General features: G+C 32.3%; 1 protein-coding gene across 1 annotated transcript in view; it reads right to left on the reverse strand.

The window, feature by feature from the left end:
- Window positions 1-18,702, reverse strand: part of LOC134853853 (2-oxoglutarate and iron-dependent oxygenase domain-containing protein 2-like) — a 606,153-nt gene that overhangs the window by 262,272 nt on the left and 325,179 nt on the right. The gene's annotated exons all lie outside the window — the stretch shown is intronic.

The raw sequence follows: 18,702 nt of genomic DNA on the forward strand, positions 1-18,702 counted from the left end.
CTTCGTAATGGGACAGAATATATACATTTGGGTGACTGGGTCGTAGTTGCGGAGGATGCCGTGGAGGTTAGTATTTTTAATGGAATATGTAAAATTACGAAAGAATGGTGACGTGTATTTTAAGTTAATAAACTGAAAACGATGGTGGGGTTGTCTTGATGGTGTGTGTAAATCAAAATGGTTTTTGTATAAAACGATAATATGTGTAAGTGTGCGTTTGCTTAGTGCGTAACATTATATCGTGGGAACAGTGCAAATCGCGTTCCTGTGGTGAAAGAAAGTGAAAGGTTAGTGAAACTAACTGAAACTTATCATAGAAGCTTTCATATGCTTGTATGTCAACTAGTGCTTCTGAAATTATATGATCGTGCTTTTTATCAAAAATATTAAGTGTAAATAAGTATGATGTTTTAATGAAAAATTTTTCGGTTAGTTGCGGGTTTGCAAAGCGATCTTCGTCTAAAAATTGATCTTGATTAGTACGGATGATATTATGATCGTAGTATTCTATTGAGAAATCGTTAGCTCGGGGTGCGGTGAATGTTTTTAATAATTTTTTATATCCAACATAAGTAAATTGTTGAGGTGTTAATGATGTGATGAGTCTATAAAGTATATTTTTGTTCTTCTCTATATTTTCAATAGTATTAGTTAGTTGTAGATAAAGGGGGTTAGTATAATTGTAGTAAGCTGTCCAATGAAGTATTGGCATTAAAACGTGCTCATCAACAAAATTTCGTGTTTCATTAGGAATGGTAGAAGTATTTAAGGTATATTGTGGAAATGAGGGTAGGGTTATTTCAAGAAAATTTTTTGTGTTTGTGTGTTCTGGGTGGTTGATATATTCTCTGGCTGTTCCGGGTTTGGTGGGAAATGGGTGATTTGGGAATTTTCGTTTAAAAGTGCGGTAAGCTCGGTTAGTGCTGGTAGGTGTTTTGGTGGATGTGGATGATTGAGCTAAAGACTAAGTGTAAGCTGAAGAGTTGGTGGATTTGATGATGTTACTGTTGATGATAGTTGATGTATCGTAAGAGTGTGGAGGTATGTTAATTGTTGTTGTAGTGTAATAAAATTGTCAAGTTCTTCGGAAATTTGGATGTTATCTGGGGAGTTATTATGTGATCTGTCGGAATTAAATAAAGAATAGGTTGGGGTTACTTGGGAAGCGTAAAAAGGAGTGGAAAGGGATGGGAGCGGATGACTGGTTTGGATGGGTTGAAAGGGGGTTTTGAAAAAACTGAAGAATTGGTCTGGGTATGGGTAGAGGGAGATGGTTCAGAGTCTGCGAATTCGTCGGGAGTTTCTACATCGGAGTTGTTAAATTGTGAGATGGTATGAAAAACTGAAATGTCTGAGTTAGTATCAGAATTCATGCTTGATGGTATATTAATAACTGAAGAATCGGGTGGCGGGAAAGCAAAAAGTGGTACAATTGGGATTTGAGTTTGGAGGTTGGCTGGGGGGAATTTGAGCGATGGAGGGATCCAATTTGTCGGCTCATCGTGGGCTAAAAAATGATTATTTTGAGACTGAAAAGTGGTGGTATGAGGTTGTTCAATAATTTGTTCATATGTATTATCATTTTGTGAATTATGTTTCATTATGTGTTGAATGGGACTTTGTGTTGTATTTGGTCTAAAATTTGGGTTATTTGTGATGGCTAGGTTTCGAAAGTTTCGGGGAACTAACGATAATGGATAGTTTTGTGGTAGTGTTGGTATCTGTGGTGCTGTAGATGTTGTATCTACATTATTATGTTCTTCATCATATGTGTTTGGTCTTGTGGATTGTTTTGTATTATATTCTTTTATTTGTGCATCTAAAAGTATTTTATTGATTGATGATGAGAAAATTCCAAAAAATCCTGCAAAATGTATACGTGCTACACTTGCTTGGCGGTTTACTTGTGTGTGTATAGCGCATGTGTTATAGATTCTTTTTAACAGTGAGAAAAGAAATCCTATAAAGTTAAACATGGCGTATAAGATAGTTAATTTCTCTAAGATGTAATAGGGCCATCCTAGAAAGGCGAGAATTTCGTTTTTTAAGGTTACAAAACTGAAAATATTTATGGGTGAAATATCTTGTGGTCGGTATTTTTTACCGTTTAAATATATGTAATCTTTAATATCTTTAAAATATCCGCTGTATTCTTGTGTATAAATGTCTGCAAATCCTGCGGTTTCGGCAAGTTTTCTTAAATTCTGGTCGATTGATTGTCGTTGTATTGTGTCCATTTGTGTTAGTAATTCTTGAAACTGTTGTGTTCTAATGTGATGTTGTATATCAGATTTGGAATATATTCCAATTGATTGTAAATCAATATTTGGGTTACGAGTGATAGCTCGGATACTTTCTGGTGAAAACTTTTTAAGTGGTTGCATTAATGTAGGGTACGGTGTAAGTAAGTAGTATTTATCTTCGTCAGGGTTTAATTGTACGACATTGTGGCTATTTTCTGATCCACATGGGACTGCGGTGTCCCAAAAATATGTTCGTCTTGAAAGTGTATCGACAAAATGTACTTTATTTTTGTAGAATATGGGGATTCTTTTATAACAACGTTTATCTTCAAAAACATATAATGGTGATACTTTTTTGGTGCAAGTATAAAACCATAAAATGTTTCCTTTGTAATCAAGAAAATTTGATCTATTTCCTGATAATAAATATCCTGCGTAGGGTATTTTTAATACTGCTAATGCGAGTGATTGTAAGATTTGTGTTCTTTCTAATTCGCATAGTTGATGAAGTGTTTCTAATTCAGAAAGTGACATTTCTTGGAAAATTCTACTAATTGTGTAGTCTAATTTCATATCTAAGTGAATATCATAATGTATATTACCAAAGTAGGTGCTATTCATTAGTGATAATTCTTGTAAATGTGTGCTTTTACTATCATATGGTTTTAGCTTTCCACCAGGGTTACCTGTGCTTTTATAAAAGTTCACTGGGACGTATGATGTGCCTTCGTTAATAGGATGAATTGTTGCGTAAGGGTCAAATTTGATTTTTCCAGTGGTCATGTCGAAACCTTTTTCGTATTCGACAAGTATTTCAGAGTATTGTGTTTTATAAAGTGGATTGCTATATTTTCATGCAAATTCTGTTTCGTGATAGATTTGAAAACGTGTCAATTTATTTTCTATATCATGAATGTTTTTGAAATCATTGCTTTGTTTGCGAGACGGGTTCACTTGTTCGTATAGAATTGATTCAATAAAATATTTTTCATAAAATTTTATCATTCGAGCGTGTATTTTTGCTACTTGAAATGTTGTGCATGTATCTTCGGGAAACCAAACAATTGTTGCTTGGGTTCTTGTTGTAGGGTCACAATTAACTTGATCATTTTTGCAAGGCAATCTAATTCCTTGATAGATCATGGTGTTATCAGTTCAATCTCGTGTGAGTTGTATTTTTTCAAGTTGTATTTTCCAATCAAAAAACATTATTTCTTGATATCCTTTATTTTTGTGTCTGCTTTGCAGTTTGAAGGATTATTTATTCCAATGTGTGGTATCCAGTGTTTATCGTGTATATCATAAGTTAATCGTCCATGTGCGCCATTATATGGGTATTTTTCGTCTAATTTAACATGCCCTTGATACCGTTCAAGTTCTGCTTGGTGTACAGAATCGGCAAAGACTTGAAAATTTCCTATTTTTCTGTCTGTGTTTTTATTTCTTGTTAGATTTATTCTGAGTAATTCGCTTTTACAATCGTCGGAGTTTAGATGTAAAAGTCTTTCAATGTTACTCTGGTAAAATGATTCGTGATCAAGTCGGTTTTTATTTCCGTTGGAAACTTGTCAACAATGTACTTTCTTTTCGGAAAATGTTGCTGTAAACTTATATCCTGTGAGTGTTGTTCCTCGGGCTTTTGAATATAATGTTGCTATTACAATTGTAGTTTCTATAGCTTGTGGTTCTGTTTCGCATTGTGATACTTGATTTATTGCATATTTGTGTAGTGTTTTTTGTTCGTTTTCTTCACAATCATAGTGTGTTACTAATAAATCCTGAGGTCCTGTGCGAGGAGATGGATTTGTATTTTGGTCGGAAAATATTAGAAAAAGGATTTGTTGAAATGTTAATATTTTTAGATATACATGTGTATGATAATCCGGAGTATGGGTTATAAAATGTTATGTATCCAATTGTGTTTTTTGTATATCTGTCGTATTTATATATTACTTCAGTTGTTATAAATGGTGGTGATAGCGATTGAGCTGTTATATTTGGTGGACTTAATGGATAGGGGTTAATCAATATTATTAAGTTTGACTGTTATTTCAAACTTAAATTGAAGACTGTTTTGTTGGAGTATTTGAATGTTATGTTGTCGAATATCTTCGTGGATATCTTGTCTATATTGTAATCTATTGAGTGCCCAACTGTGGAGTCGGTGGCTCTCGTGATTTTGTCCGAATAATGGGGGATGTGCTACGAATGTGTTCCAACCTAATCGTAGGGGTATATTCGTTGATTGTTCTCTGTATCGAGCGTCGAGGTTATTAGGGAAATTTAAAAGGAAAAATGTCGGTGAGATTTGACTTAATGACGGTGTTGACGGGAGTGATAATGTTTCTGGTAACGATGATAGCGTTGTATCAGAAGAAATAGCCATTGGTTCATTTACTATATTCGGTTCACCTTGTGTATATGAGTGTGTTGTCCAATATGGTGGTCGTTCGGTGGTGTTGGGGGGTTAAAAGGATTTTCACGGATTTGTTGTGATGTGGGGGTTGAACCTAGGTAGTCGGAGGGTATACTTGAGGTGCTATGTTGTGAAAGGAGTGTGGGAATTTCTGGTAGTGTACTGCTTGAAGTTTCTGAAGTAGTTGGTGTTGGTTATTGGGGTATATCGAAATGAACTCTGGGGGTTTGAAAATTTCTATTTCTTCTTAGATGTATAATTTGCCTTTTTATTTTAACTGTATTTTGATTTTGACTAATATATCTTATTCGATTTAAGTCTTGTGGTAATGTGGGGTACAAATTATATGTTGGTTCACTTAGGGATGCTTGTCGCAGAACTGGTTCTAGTGGTTCGGATAAGCGGGCGTGTCGTTCTTCGAAAGTGTACGGGTTATATTGAAAAGAAATTCGTGTGGATGTTTGGGGGTTTTGGGTAGTTGTAGGTATGATTGGTTTTCTTGGGAAGATGTCGGTGAAGACTGTTTTGGTGGTAGTTGGTTAGCAATTTTGGAAATGTGTTCGATTAATTTGTTTCTTAGTGGGAAGATTTATGTTTATTGTAATATTCTTCGATGAAAAAAATTAAAAGGATTATTGCTAAGGCGAATGTGACTATTGCCTTTTTTACACATTTGCACATTGTCATGATTAGGGATGATAAAATGTGATGAAAACTACGAATAGTAAAAAAATATCTTTTCTACTAAAAATTGTTCGTATCATTTAAATAGACTTTGAATTATCGTACCTGTGAATGTGGTCAATGATTTGGGAAAGTTGGGGATGTATTCCAAATAGGGAGTAGAAAATTTAAAAAATATTGCAAAAATTATTAAAATGATTATTAGGGCTTCAAAAGTTTCAATAAAAAATATTAGCAAAAATTTAAATAGAATGAAAAAAATTTTATGAAAAGGTTTAAGATTATATTTCTTAAGGTATCGACTGTTAAAGAGAGAAGCATTTAAGAAATGATTCGTTCGTCGAATTTTTTTTGAACTTCTGGGGCGAAATTCAAGTGTGGTCGGATTATTTATTGATTTTTTGACAAGTGGTTTGAGTTTTGTGAAAAATTGTTGGAGGCTAATTTTATGGTGCTCTGGAGGTCTTCTTTGCTTTATTTTTATTTGTTGAGTAATCTGAGATATTTTTGAAATATTTGTACTTTAGGCCAAATGAATATGGTCTTTTTTTACTTTAGGCTAATTTGCCATTTTTGGTTGGAGGGTTTTTGAGGTCTAAGATGGGAAAATATTGTTGATCTTTGCGTTATTAGATATGGGAGGGTTGTAATATTATGGTGGTGTTTATTTTAGTTGTCAAGTATTAGAAAGTTGCTTATTTTTGACCTGGAGGTTGTAAAGTTATAGTTATAGATATGCCTGGAGATTAATATCTATCGGCTAGTAGGTTTGTGTTAGTGATATTGAAGGTGACGGATTTGAGTGAATCCTATTGGCTGAATTTGAACTAGAATTGTTGCGTATGTTTCAGCATATTATCTTGAAAATGTGAAAGTTCAAAATGATTTAGAGATGCTCTAATTATTAGCTTTAAAATTAAAGTTGTTTTTGAAATTCAACTTTCTTTAATATTTTAGATTGTGGGATGAATGTTTTATAATTTTTACGTGGTTGATTTCTAAGTCGTGATAATTCTCTGTGTTCTGATTTTTCGATTTGTTCTTGTGGTAAGATTTTTTCCTTCATTTTTCTGTTTTTTCTTTCTTTTTGAGGTAATTTTGCGTCTGGTGTTTTTGTGTTTTGTTTTTAATTTTGTTTATGATGAATGTCGTCATGTACATTTGTTTCTTGTTCTGTATATGTATTGTTTTGAATGACTTTTAAACCTGTAAAAGAATATAATTGGGTTAGTTCGCGTAATGCGTATTCTTTTGGGTAGTAAGGTAATAAATTGTTTCGATGTCGAACAATTTCTTTTTTAATTGAATCTGTGAGTTTGTATGTTACTTCAGTGGGTTTGGCAATTATTTGATATGGTCCTTTTCGAAGTGGTTGTAATTTTTTGGAGATTCCTTTTTGTGTATTAAAATTAGATATGAAAACAAATGTTCCAATTTTTAAATCTGTGGCTGGCATAAAACGTGAATTAATTTGTCTGTTAATGTTTTGCCTTTGTAACAATTTCTTTGTTACTTTTTGGTAGATTTCATTGTGCTTTTTATCTCTATTTAAAATCCATTCGGTATGTGTGCCGGAGGCTAATTTGAGAATTTGTGGGTGATGAAAATGATCTTCATCAGGTGTGTGTAATGGTAGATTATAGCATATTGAATCTTTATTTGGTTTGCAATGACCTTGTGCATTTTTGTGAGCATTTGCTGTGAACATAATTGGTTTTCTTGGTTTTTGATTAAAAACCATTTGATATGGTGACATTCCTAAAGTTGTCGTTATTTGTGAATTGTGTGATGAGGGAAATAATTTTATATCTGCTGACCATTCTGAGTATCGTTAATCATTTCCATTAATCATACATCTAAGATATTCTTGTAATGAACGGTTCATACCTTCGACTAAACCGTTTGTCCAAGGTGCATGAGATGTACGTGGTTTATGTTTAATGTTGTATAAGTGGCATAGTGTGATAATTTCATTATTAATAAATTCTGTACCGTTGTCTGTAACTAGGATTTCGGGTAATCCGAATTTAGCTATCAAGTGTTCGTAAAGTGTTGTGCAGGCATAATAAGCATTACAATGTGGTACTGGGTTGAGTGCTACATAGTGCGTGAATGCATCGTAATGTAAGAATTTCCTTCAGAGGATGGTGAAATTGGTCCTTTTGTGTCGAATAAAATTCGATGGTTGAAATTTAAATTTTGTCCTTTAAAGTCTTGTTTCTGTGCTATTTGTTTTTGATTTGGATAAGGTTTGTTCAATTGACATATTATACAATCATTGCATAATATTTTTATCCAAATTGGGGCATTTGGAAAATAAAAATTTTGTGTCAAGTTCGAAATTATCTTTTATGATCCTGTGTGTCCTTTTGTATTTTGTGTATGGGAGATGTTAAATGCTATCAGTATCATACTTTAAGGAAGACAGGGAACTTTTGAATCATCTAATTGATATTCTAAAAGATCTGTATTTTCATTGATTGTTGTGTTATTAAATTTTCGGTAATATCGGAGGAGTGTTTTGTTTCCTAAAATTGTGGTATCAGCTTTTGCTGGTTTTGTTTTATATCCATGATTTGAGTTGTCTAATTACTGGGTCAAAATTTTGGTATTGTTTCAAAAGTTGAAGTGTAATTTTTTCTGTTGCTGGGAGAAAAAAATTATCAATTTCTAGTTTTGATAAGGGAATTGTGTCAAGTGGGTCATGGAGGTTAAAAACTTGATTTATTGTGTATTTTGAATTATTTGTTTGTGGTCCTGATAAATTTATTTTATCGGTCAAATTTTCTTTTTCAATTAATGGAAAAAGGTCTTTTTTTTGCCGTTGTTGTTTTATTTTCTTTTGTTGGGTATTATTTTTTATCCATTGTGAGTTTGGAATTGGTTTAAAGGTAGATGTACCTAATAAATCAACTTCATAGTGATTGTTTTGGCAATCTAGGTAGAGTGGAAAATGTTGTAGATTATTTATTTGTGATTGATCAATGTCAGTTTTTACTGCGTATTTGCATTCTAATTGGGGTGATGTTTCATCTTTTGCGAGATAGAATTTAATATTCTTTGGTAATTCAACTGTAGTTTTTCGTGTAAGTAGTTCAGGTGGCGTATTTCTACTTAACGTATCTGGTAATGCAAGGTTTTTTCCTACTGTCCAAACTATATGTAAGTTTGGGAATTTCACTAAAATTAATTAAAATCTATAAACTCTATGATTAGGAATTGATTTTTGGGTGAAAAGAAATATAATTGGTTTATGATCTGAAAATCAAACTGTTTGGTGTTTTGATCCAAGTATCAGCAATTAGTATTCTGTAAGTGTGTAAATTATAGCTGTACATTCTCTCATTAGAGTAGAGAGTCGTAGCTCGGCTTGTGTGAATAATCGTGAATTTGCTGATACAAGATTCATTTTATTTGTTCCACTGTGTGATTGTAGTAATGCTGCGCCGATTCCAAAATTTTAAGCATCGCACATGGCATAGAATGGTTGGTTTGGATCTGGAGTTGTGTTTGAAATTTGTTTTGTCAAAAGTTTTTTAATTTCTTAAAATCGTGTTTGACGTTCAGTGGTCCATTCAAAATTACTTTGTTGTCTGAGGATGTTATAAAAAGGTCTTAAATATAATTGCATTTTGTAAACATATTTACTTAAGAAATTCAACATTCCAAGGATTTCTTGGATTTTCTTTTTATTTGTAGGTGGTTGAAGTTTTTGAATTGCATCAATGCGTGATTTTAAAGGGGTAATAGTGTTTTGTTCTATATTATGTCCTAAAAATTTAACGCGTGTTAAGAAAAAATGTGATTTATTGGGGGCTGCGTTCCGATTTTTGTTCTGAAGTATTTTGTGATATTTTTCTAAAACTGTAAACACTTCGTCTTTAGTTTGTGATTGCATAAAAACATCATCTAAATATGTGATTGCATTTTTCTTGAGTATTAGTGGTCTAAAAATTTTCCTCATGAAAGCTGAAAAAGCTGCTGGTCCTATGGATATTCCATAGAATAATCGATTAAATTCGTATTGTTGATTTCCAATAACCAATTGTGTTAATCGTCGTGATTGTTCATCTAGTGGCATTTGATTGTAAGCACTATTCATATCTGCGGTTGTGAAGTTCTTACCATTTATCTTTGTTAGGATAACTTGTATTGGTTCAATGGGCCAATTACATTTTGATTCGTCAATTAGTGAATTGAGATATCTAGCGTCTAAAACTATTTTTAGTGATTCACCTTTTGCTAGAATGATAACAGAATTGATGAAGGTATTACTTTTTGGTTGTTGTTCCTTATTTACTGGTGATATAATTTCGTATTGTTCTAAAATATCAAGTTATCTATTTACCTTGTCGTGTAAGTGAATCGGTACTTTACTTGCTCTTTGTTTTTTGAAAACTGCGTCAGGTTTTAATGGAAGGTGTAGTGATGAACTAATTTTTCCAACTTCAAATTTTGATGTTGCGTAGACTGTGGAATATTTATCAGTTGTTTAGCTAATTTGTCAAATTTATCTTGCGTTATTTGTGAATGTTGAAAATTAAACATTGTTAAAAATTTTTGTTGTTCTTTCGTGTAATTTGTTATATTAAATGTCGGTTTAAAATATGGTATTTTTGTGAAGTAACAGTATTTCTTTTTTCATTACATATTATATTATTTATGGATAATTCTTCGTCAAGAATTGTCGATTGACAAATATCTAATAGTTGTAATACATTATTTACTCGATATGCTACTTCATTTATAGGTGAAGTTGTAGCATTTGTTTCACAATTTCCTAATAGTCCTAAGGGTAGTGTTATTTGATATGGTGTATTATTATACACGTGTAGTGAAATAATATCGGAATTTGTGTTTTTTAAGTATTTTATGGATGAGATTGTATTTTTGAAAAAGTAATGAATGGGTTTAAATTCAAAATCTGACATGAAAAGTTGTTGTTTGTTTTGACTTTTGTCATACTGATGAACTTGATTTATTGAAAAATTATATATGTTTCCTGATAGTGGTTTCAGGTGTTTCCGTTCTTGATTATAAATGGGGTAAAATTTTGAGAAAAATGGTGGTTGTTTGTTTAATCTTTGAAAGAATGTTAAGGCTGTGTTTTTCGTTTTTGTATATTTATCTTTGATATGGATTTTACTATTTAGGATGTTTATTGTTGGTATATATTTAATTATAAACGGTATGCCAATGATATTGTGCTTAATATCAGTAATATGAAATGTTTGTTTAAATGGCTTGTTCAAAATCTTGTTTTGTTCCATTGTTCTTGTTGGAACAAGGAATAGTTGGATTTCTCCATAATTTACTAATATTGATCCTTGTGCTGTTGCTAATTTACTAGATGTTTCAAGAGGTGTTAATTTCGGATGCAGTGTTTTGATTTCATTCCATGTGGGAAGGTTAATGATATTTGATTCTGCTCCTGAGTCGATTAAAAAATCAATTTCAAGATCTGGTGGTTGAAATTCTTTACTTCTTGGACTCTCTAAGAGAAATGGGATTGTCCAAATTTTTTTCTCTTGGTTGTTCTTTTTGTTTATTTTGATAAATATGTTTTGTGTTTGAGCATTGTACTTCGTCTTTTTTATCAGGTTTAATTACAGTGTTAATTTCGTCTACTTCTTGTGTAGTTTGGGTATTATTATTAATGGGGCTAGTGTAATAATTAGGAAGAAGTCCCAATTGATTATCGTATATTTGTGAACTAAAGGGTTGTCCATATATGATAGGTTCATAGTCGTTTTCGACTGTTATCATATTTACTGAGATGGTATTATCTGTATCACTTTCAGTATCTGTTGATTCACAATTAATGTGGTTTAATTGTAATTCATTATTTTCTGTGTTATCAAAACCTGGGGGGTCTGAAGTTGTTTCTTCATTTGTTTGCACTTGGTTGATGTGTCTTTGATGATTTGGTGTGTTACTTCTGTATCGATGTTTAGAATCGGGGTAACGGTTATTTTTCCTATGGGGTGACTGGGAATATTTTCTGTATCTATTGTTGTAGCTTGAGTTTCGGTTTTGTGAATTTTCCATAATTGAGGTGTTAAGGTCATCATTAAAATTTCTGTCATTTTTGTGTGTTTATAATCTTGTGTATTGAGTGAATATGCTTTTCGAACTAATGTTTCGATTCGAACTGCTAATTGTTTAATTGTTTCATTTGGTAATCTGCGAATTTCGTTGCATAAAACTCTTTGATGTTGTTTGTTTCTTTCGGAATCAAACATTTTTGAAAATTCTTGTGTGAATCTTTTCCAATATGATTTTATGTCTATAGGTAGTACTGAAAATCATTTTCGGGCTGCGCCATCTAGTGTTGTTTGTATTAACGCTGTGCGTCTATGTATCCAATTTTGATGAAGTGGCGTATTAATTGGTTCGGGTCCTATATTTAAAATTAAATTTGCTGTGACTGCAATTAGGTAATCTTCTACTGAGTATTCAGGGTCTGTTCCTGTGAATACCATTAATAGTTTATTGGATGTTATTGACGATCCTCTCATTAAATATGGATTTATCGTCATTTGGAGTGACTCTGCGGCGTTTGGTATTTGCGAAAAGTTTGTAAGTTGATTTTTTGTTATTTCATGTTGCTGGAGGTAATATGGTAGGGGTATTTCATTTTGCATTTGGGTTGGTTGGTAAGAATGCATAGTCATTGGGTTTTGTGGTTGTATAGGTTGAAAAGATTGTGCGTTAATTGGGTTTTGTATATGCTTTGGTTGTTGATTTTGCATATCTGCTGGATTTTGTGGGTAAATCTTTATATTTTGGGATGGTTGAGATTGTCGCGGTCTTTGTGTGCAATAGTCTTGCGTATATGGTGCAAAAATGTCTGGCTGATGATAATCATCATCATCAGATGATAGGTATTTAAAATTTGTGTTATAAGGTGTTTGTTGTTTATTTTTGTTTTGTTGAAAAAATGGGTAATTTTCACTATGATCCTGTGGAGGGTGTGGATTATCTGGGAAATTTACTGAATTCGTCGATGTATTTAGAAGATTCCAATAATGAGAACATACGTGGTTTAGATTTTGCATATATTTTTTGGGGGGTTGATTTGTTTTTGACTGATTTACATAATTATAGTTGTGTTCTGCAAAATTGTTTCTTGTGAACGTTTTTTGTGCTTTGACGGTTTTGTCATTGGCCTATATGTCTGATAGTCCATATGTGAATATTTTGGAGCAACCGAATGTTTAACGGTCGATTGTAAGGTTACTTGTGGTAGTGATGTATTTGTATTTTTTGATGTTGTGAGGTTTGGACGTATTGGTGAGATACTTTGTTGTGTAGTTGTTACTGTTGTTTGGACTATTTCTTCATTTATGAAGTGTGATGGTCTTTGAATATCTTGTTGTGTAAGATTTCTAGCTTCATTGAGGTTTTCATTATGTATAACCGTTGAATTTAAGCTGTTATTTCGTGTATCGGGTAAAAATGTATTATAATTTAAAGATGTTGCGTCAATCGTTAGTGGTGTTACTTTTATATAATCTTTGTGAAAAGATATTGTACTTATTGCTTGACTTGAGATATCTGCTGGGACTTTTAAAACTGCTGGCTGAGACCATTCAGGGTCCAATACGTAATCTGATTGTTCTGCAATGACAGTGTCGTCATTGGTACTTTGGGGTCTAAAGGTTTTTCTTGCTTGTTCAGTTAAGTCGATATTATGTGTAAAATAATCAATTGTAAACCATGCTAGTAATTTTTGTAAATCATGTTTAGTGTTTTGTGAGACATCATTATGGGTAAAATTTTCACGGATTGCGTTTAAAAATGTTGAAAATGCGGCGATTTTGTTTCTTACTTTTGTATCTTTGGATGTTTGGACTGGTGATGTACTTTGAGCTTCTGTTCTTTCTAATATGAAGAATTTGAATTTTGATATTGTATGCTTTTGATATGTTTTGTGAATGCTTTTGAAAATTCTAAATCAATATCGTCTGTTTGGATAACATATTTACAATGGAGTGTTCGTGGTGTGTTGAATTCTATGGTGTAGATTCCGTTTTGTTGTGTTAGGTTACATATGTCTTTCAAATAAAGTTCTATGATTTGTCTTTCGATTTTTATATCTGGGAATTCTGATTTGCATGGGCTGATTCCTGGTTCAAACAAATTTACGAGTAAATTTGCAAAATCGTGTTTGTCCTCTATCATTGAGTGAATTTATAATAAAGGGAAAAACTGCTTCTTCGTCTGGACTTTCGTCACTTTGAGTGTTGCTCATTTTTTCGTTTGATGACTGTTAATATATAATTATCAATATGTCTAATTGGTTGATTCCAATTGTATAGATGTACTGGTTTGTTTTTATATTTCTTTTTTATTCTATTTTTTCCTTTTTTTGATGAGTTTGAAGTTGTTTCTGAATTGGAAAAATATAACTGATCATGGATTGGGCAATTTTTTTTACTGATTCTTTTATTTTGTATAGTGCGTCTAGACTACATACTTCTGATTCGGAGATTGCATTTCTATATTTTGAAAATCTTTTTCGTTTTAACTGTCTTTGTTTACTTATAATTTTTCTTTTTATTATTTGTCGTTTTGTTCGAATGTATCCAACTGTTTGTGTATGCGTGGCTATTACAAGATCATATTTTTCGTTGTCTATTTCACAATTGTGTAATACGTCTGTTTGTTTATTTCCTAAATTTTTCAGTGACATAAGGTTTAGGATGAAGGATGCAAGAAGTTATTAGTGATTTTAATTTTCCTAGACTGTTAGTCCTTACGATTTTTTGATTAGCTTAACCTGAATCGTTTTGTTCAGGGTTGGAGAGAAAAGTATATTGATTCCGGAAAATGATTTTTATTTTCTCGTGGCTAGTCTAAGTTAAGGTGTTAACTTACTTAATCTTACTTAGGGGTAGTGATTGTGTTCAAGGGTTGGAGAATAGTAAATCGATCCACAAGGTTCAGGTATAATTAGAACGCAAGTAGTTCGTTAGATACTATTTTAAACTTACTAAGTTTAAGATTTATCCTGGGTAAGATAAGAGGAGGGTTCAATTGAAGGATGAATAACCGAAGTTCTTCACTGTTTAGCTTAATTTGAATGGTTAGTGTGATTAAAAATTTCAATTAGTCCTGGGTCTTTTGAAAAGGTTGGGTAGTGAATCGACGTTTGAGGTCGTTAGACACTTGATAAGTGGGTGGGGGAGAACAAAATTGTTCTTTTTGATCCAAGGATAAGCCTTGATGATCAGAATTTAAAATTTATTAGATAGAAAATTGATTTAGATCCAAGGAAATTCTTGATGATCTGGTTTAAGATTAAATAAAATTAAGTTTGCATTAATTTAAATTTATTTTGGTAAAAGGTTGTAGTTTTTGATGATATTAGTTGATATAGGATTGCTGTTATGTTTAGGTGATGAAGCTGGAACAACATGATGATTTATATATACTAACAATTTATTGTCATGCTACTAATTTTTATTTTTGTTTTCAATAAATATTTTTTCTAATATGTTTTATATATTACTGCAGAATTGGAGGGAACGATTTGAGATCTTTTTATCAATCGTTATTGTACAATAGTAGTTTTATCTAGCGCCTGAAATAATCATTGAAGATTTCCTTCAAGGATTTTATATTTGCAAATGAAAATCTAAATTCATTGCTAGTAAGATCCTAAATATAAAAGATTGTGTTGGCTTTTGCCGTACGACAATGAAAATAAAAGGTAACTTTTTATGTAGTCGTATGTCGTCTCTTGTCCGAGGTCTTTTTCCAATAGCGATTAGAATAGCGGCTCTGATCTATTGAGTCGTACAGACATTTCAATTAAATTATTGTCGTGTAACAATTTGAAAATGTTTTGTCTATTTTCTAATCTATTTTTGGTTAATTCTAAATTATTAAGGTCTTATTTGAGACTTATGGTCGCACCAGATGAGTTAAGTCCTAGAGGTTAACTCATAGAGTAATTTCGGATAGGGTACACCGTCTGCTCGTCACGCTATCTTATTTTCGGCCGGATAGATTCGTGCAACTTCTTAGTCTAATACCGATCCTAATCTTACTCTTATATCTACTAGTCTCAGGGTGTTTAACTAGTCTCTGCTAGGCTCAATAGATCTAGAGTATACTGGCTTATTTCGACTGCTGAAGTTCTCTTGGAGAGGTAACTAATTTCTAAGTTAAATTCAAATCTCTCTGGTGCTGAAATTACAAGTAATTTCAGCACTTACAAATAAGTGGGTTGTTAGTTAGATGGAATATGATTGGTTAATATTAAATCTTTTATAGTGATAAAATATCTAATTTATCCAATATTAAAATGTAGTTTAGATCAGGTTCCACTTTGTAGAAAAAGTAGCGCTTCTTTTCAAAACCCTTGACCAAGATTAACATAAGTGTTTTCTAGTAAAAAGTCACCAGTGCGAGGGAAACAATAAACGCATAAAAAGCATAAAAATTGTAGCGAGACGTGTTAAATGTTCGTGTGTGCAATAGCAAGCCTAATCAGTTTCAAGTTTTTTTATGAAAAAAACTTTCCCGCTAAGTTTTATTTTTATTGAAAAGTTTTATAGACAAAATATTAAAGATTTATACAAATCTGAATCAAATAAAACCGAATCAAGCAATTTTTTTTCAATTTCACACTATTTTATACGTAAAAAAGAATCTAGATTTAATTTGCATTTAACTCAAACGTTTTTTGCAAACAAAAACTCTACAAAATTTATTAGTAACTGAGATTGAAAAGCGACAACAAATTTGAAAACTTATTGTAAAATAGAGAGCATGAAAAGGATCTCAACCCTGAGCTGCCTCAACTCAATTTTCTTACAAACTGAACTGAATCTCATGACGTTGAATCTGATCCAGGGTTGGCAAGAAAGTGTTTTTTTAGAAAAAAAACGTTTAAAACGTTTAAAACAAAAAAAACGTTTAAAACACTGTTTTTTTTCAAAACGTGTTTTTTTTCTATATTCTCGTGAGAAAAAAAAATGCACAAAAATAATTCAATTATCTTTGAGTAATCTCATGCAGAAAGCAAGTTTCCCAACTTTCTCTGGTCCCAATTTGTTCCTCAGATCAGAATGAATGAAGCCCATCGTACTAAATGCGCGTTCGAGGCCCGCGGAGCTGGGAATAAGGGCAATCAATTTCAGTGCCAAGTCCAACAATTCTTTCGCAAAATTCCCAATTAAGGCCTGCAGGCATGTGTGAAGTTAATCCATTTCAAACCTAAACTTGAAAAAAAACACAAAAAAAAACACGTGAAAAAAAACGCCTGTTTAAAACAATGTTTAAAACATGTTTTAAACACCAGTTGTTTTTTTTCTGCCAACCCTGATCTGATCAAGTCAGACTGGAAAACGAATTCAAGCAGCACAGGCATTTCAAATGCATTCCTTTTTCTTTGTAAAATAAGAGTTTCAATAATGTCAACAAATAATTTGTTTCATATTTCAACTGTTTGTTTTTGCTTCATTTTTTCTTTACCTTGTCAGAAAAATAAAATTTACTCTTCAATTTTAACTCCGAAGATTAGTTTTATGTAATTCAAAATTTGATAATCAATGTTGATATTTGAAAAATGAAATAATACCTCTATTTTGGCCGTTGAGTACAAAAGAACTCATGAAAACACGTAGCTTTGATATACGCAAAAATTCTTCGAGTCCTTTACAATCCTCAAAAAAACTGCTCGTAAGTTACGACAAAGCATCGAATGTTCAGACTGAGATTTAAGGGCAATTAAAAGGTGTTTTTTTTTGCTTAAATAATTAACGAAATTATAGAAAACAAAAACTTTTTTCCTTTTAATCCCCCCGCACGCTGCGAAATTGCAATAAGAGTCTAGTGTTGTTTTAATAAGACTAAATTACTAGCTTCAATCCAATTTGGTACGCGATAATCTGCCGCTTACGCGTGGTAAAAGGCGCAACCTTTTCACGTGTATTATCCCAATTTAGCCATATGAGCAATTTTAAAACCCCGGTAAATATAATTTTAAACTATCACAGGTGAGTATCAATTCAAGTTTGAGCTTTAGACAACAATATCTTCCAGGTGAGAAAACATCTGTCAAAATCGCTTAATTGAAAAAATCTATAAATGCAAATACCAAATTAATATCAAAATCTAGCCCAAAACTGAAAATTGTTGCAACTGGTCTGTAAAGCACATACATCTCTATCTGTAAATACACACCACCTCTAAGTATGTTAATAATATAATTCGTCACATAATCGAGTCTTTTGTTGTAAGTTCTTTTAAATTTCAAGCTCAGAACATAATTTATACCGCGTTTTGACTTCAGTCTTGGGTGATGTCCCACCTGCAGATGCATCCTCTTCTTCTTCTTTTTCTTCTTCATCATCATCTTTTTATTTTTATTTTTCTTCGTTACAATGTTCCCCAACTCGCCACTGCTGTAAATCTGATTCGGGTGTCTCATTGTTCTTTCTTCAAAGTCCATGTTATTGCTCACATTTTTGTGATCTAGAGAGTTGAGATAATCATTGCACATCACATCGTTGGTCACGCCGCTTGAAACGAATCTGAAATTAAACAAATAAATTTTGGAAACTGTTTTTGCTCGTCGAGAAAATCGGGACAGTCGAAACATAAATTGAGCACCTCGACCAGGGTAGTCCAGTATGAATATTTTTGAGCACTCCATTACTCATCGCGGAATTAAATCAAACCCCCACTGACTATTTGCGACATTCTGTTCTTACGATTAGTGCCGACCTGCTATTGAATGACATCTTCATACTAATGGAGAGCTAGGATCCGAGCCTTGTCTTTTATGCTTGTGTTACTTCTCAGGGATTGTTTTGGACTGTATAAGCCAGATATTTTAATATCTGTGAGTATTACAAGGTACCCAAATAAGTGTGGGTCTGAACAATTTTTTAAGATCGGTTTCTAATTAGAGATTTTTTCTTGAGCCATTTATTTATCAGAACACTCAGCTTCATTCATACCGCAGTGCGGCAAGTTTCGTTTCACAAAAATTGTAGTTCTTTGAAATTCTTAATTCAAATTTATGAATTGCTTCATTTGTCTTTCATTTGTCAGTTTTCTTGTTTTTCGTTTTGACGAAAGACTATCAAATTATTCTTCAGCTTTCGAAGAAATGCGGAATAATTATGCTGAAGTGGTTTGTTTAGTCAGTCAAGTTTCGGCGATTGAAATAAAAGTTTTTCTCAAAACAATTTATACCCCCAATGAGCAAATCGACTCCTTGAGTTCTCATATGAAAAAAAAATTTCTTTCGATTCTGTTTTTTAAGTTTTGGGGTTTTGAAAATTGTCAATTTGAATATAGTCTGGAAAAGCTTACGACTGTTCTTTTTCATTTATGATACTG

This window comes from Symsagittifera roscoffensis, chromosome 9, assembly GCF_963678635.1.
Source record: "Symsagittifera roscoffensis chromosome 9, txSymRosc1.1, whole genome shotgun sequence".
In the NCBI taxonomy this organism is placed as follows: Eukaryota; Metazoa; Xenacoelomorpha; order Acoela; family Convolutidae; genus Symsagittifera; species Symsagittifera roscoffensis.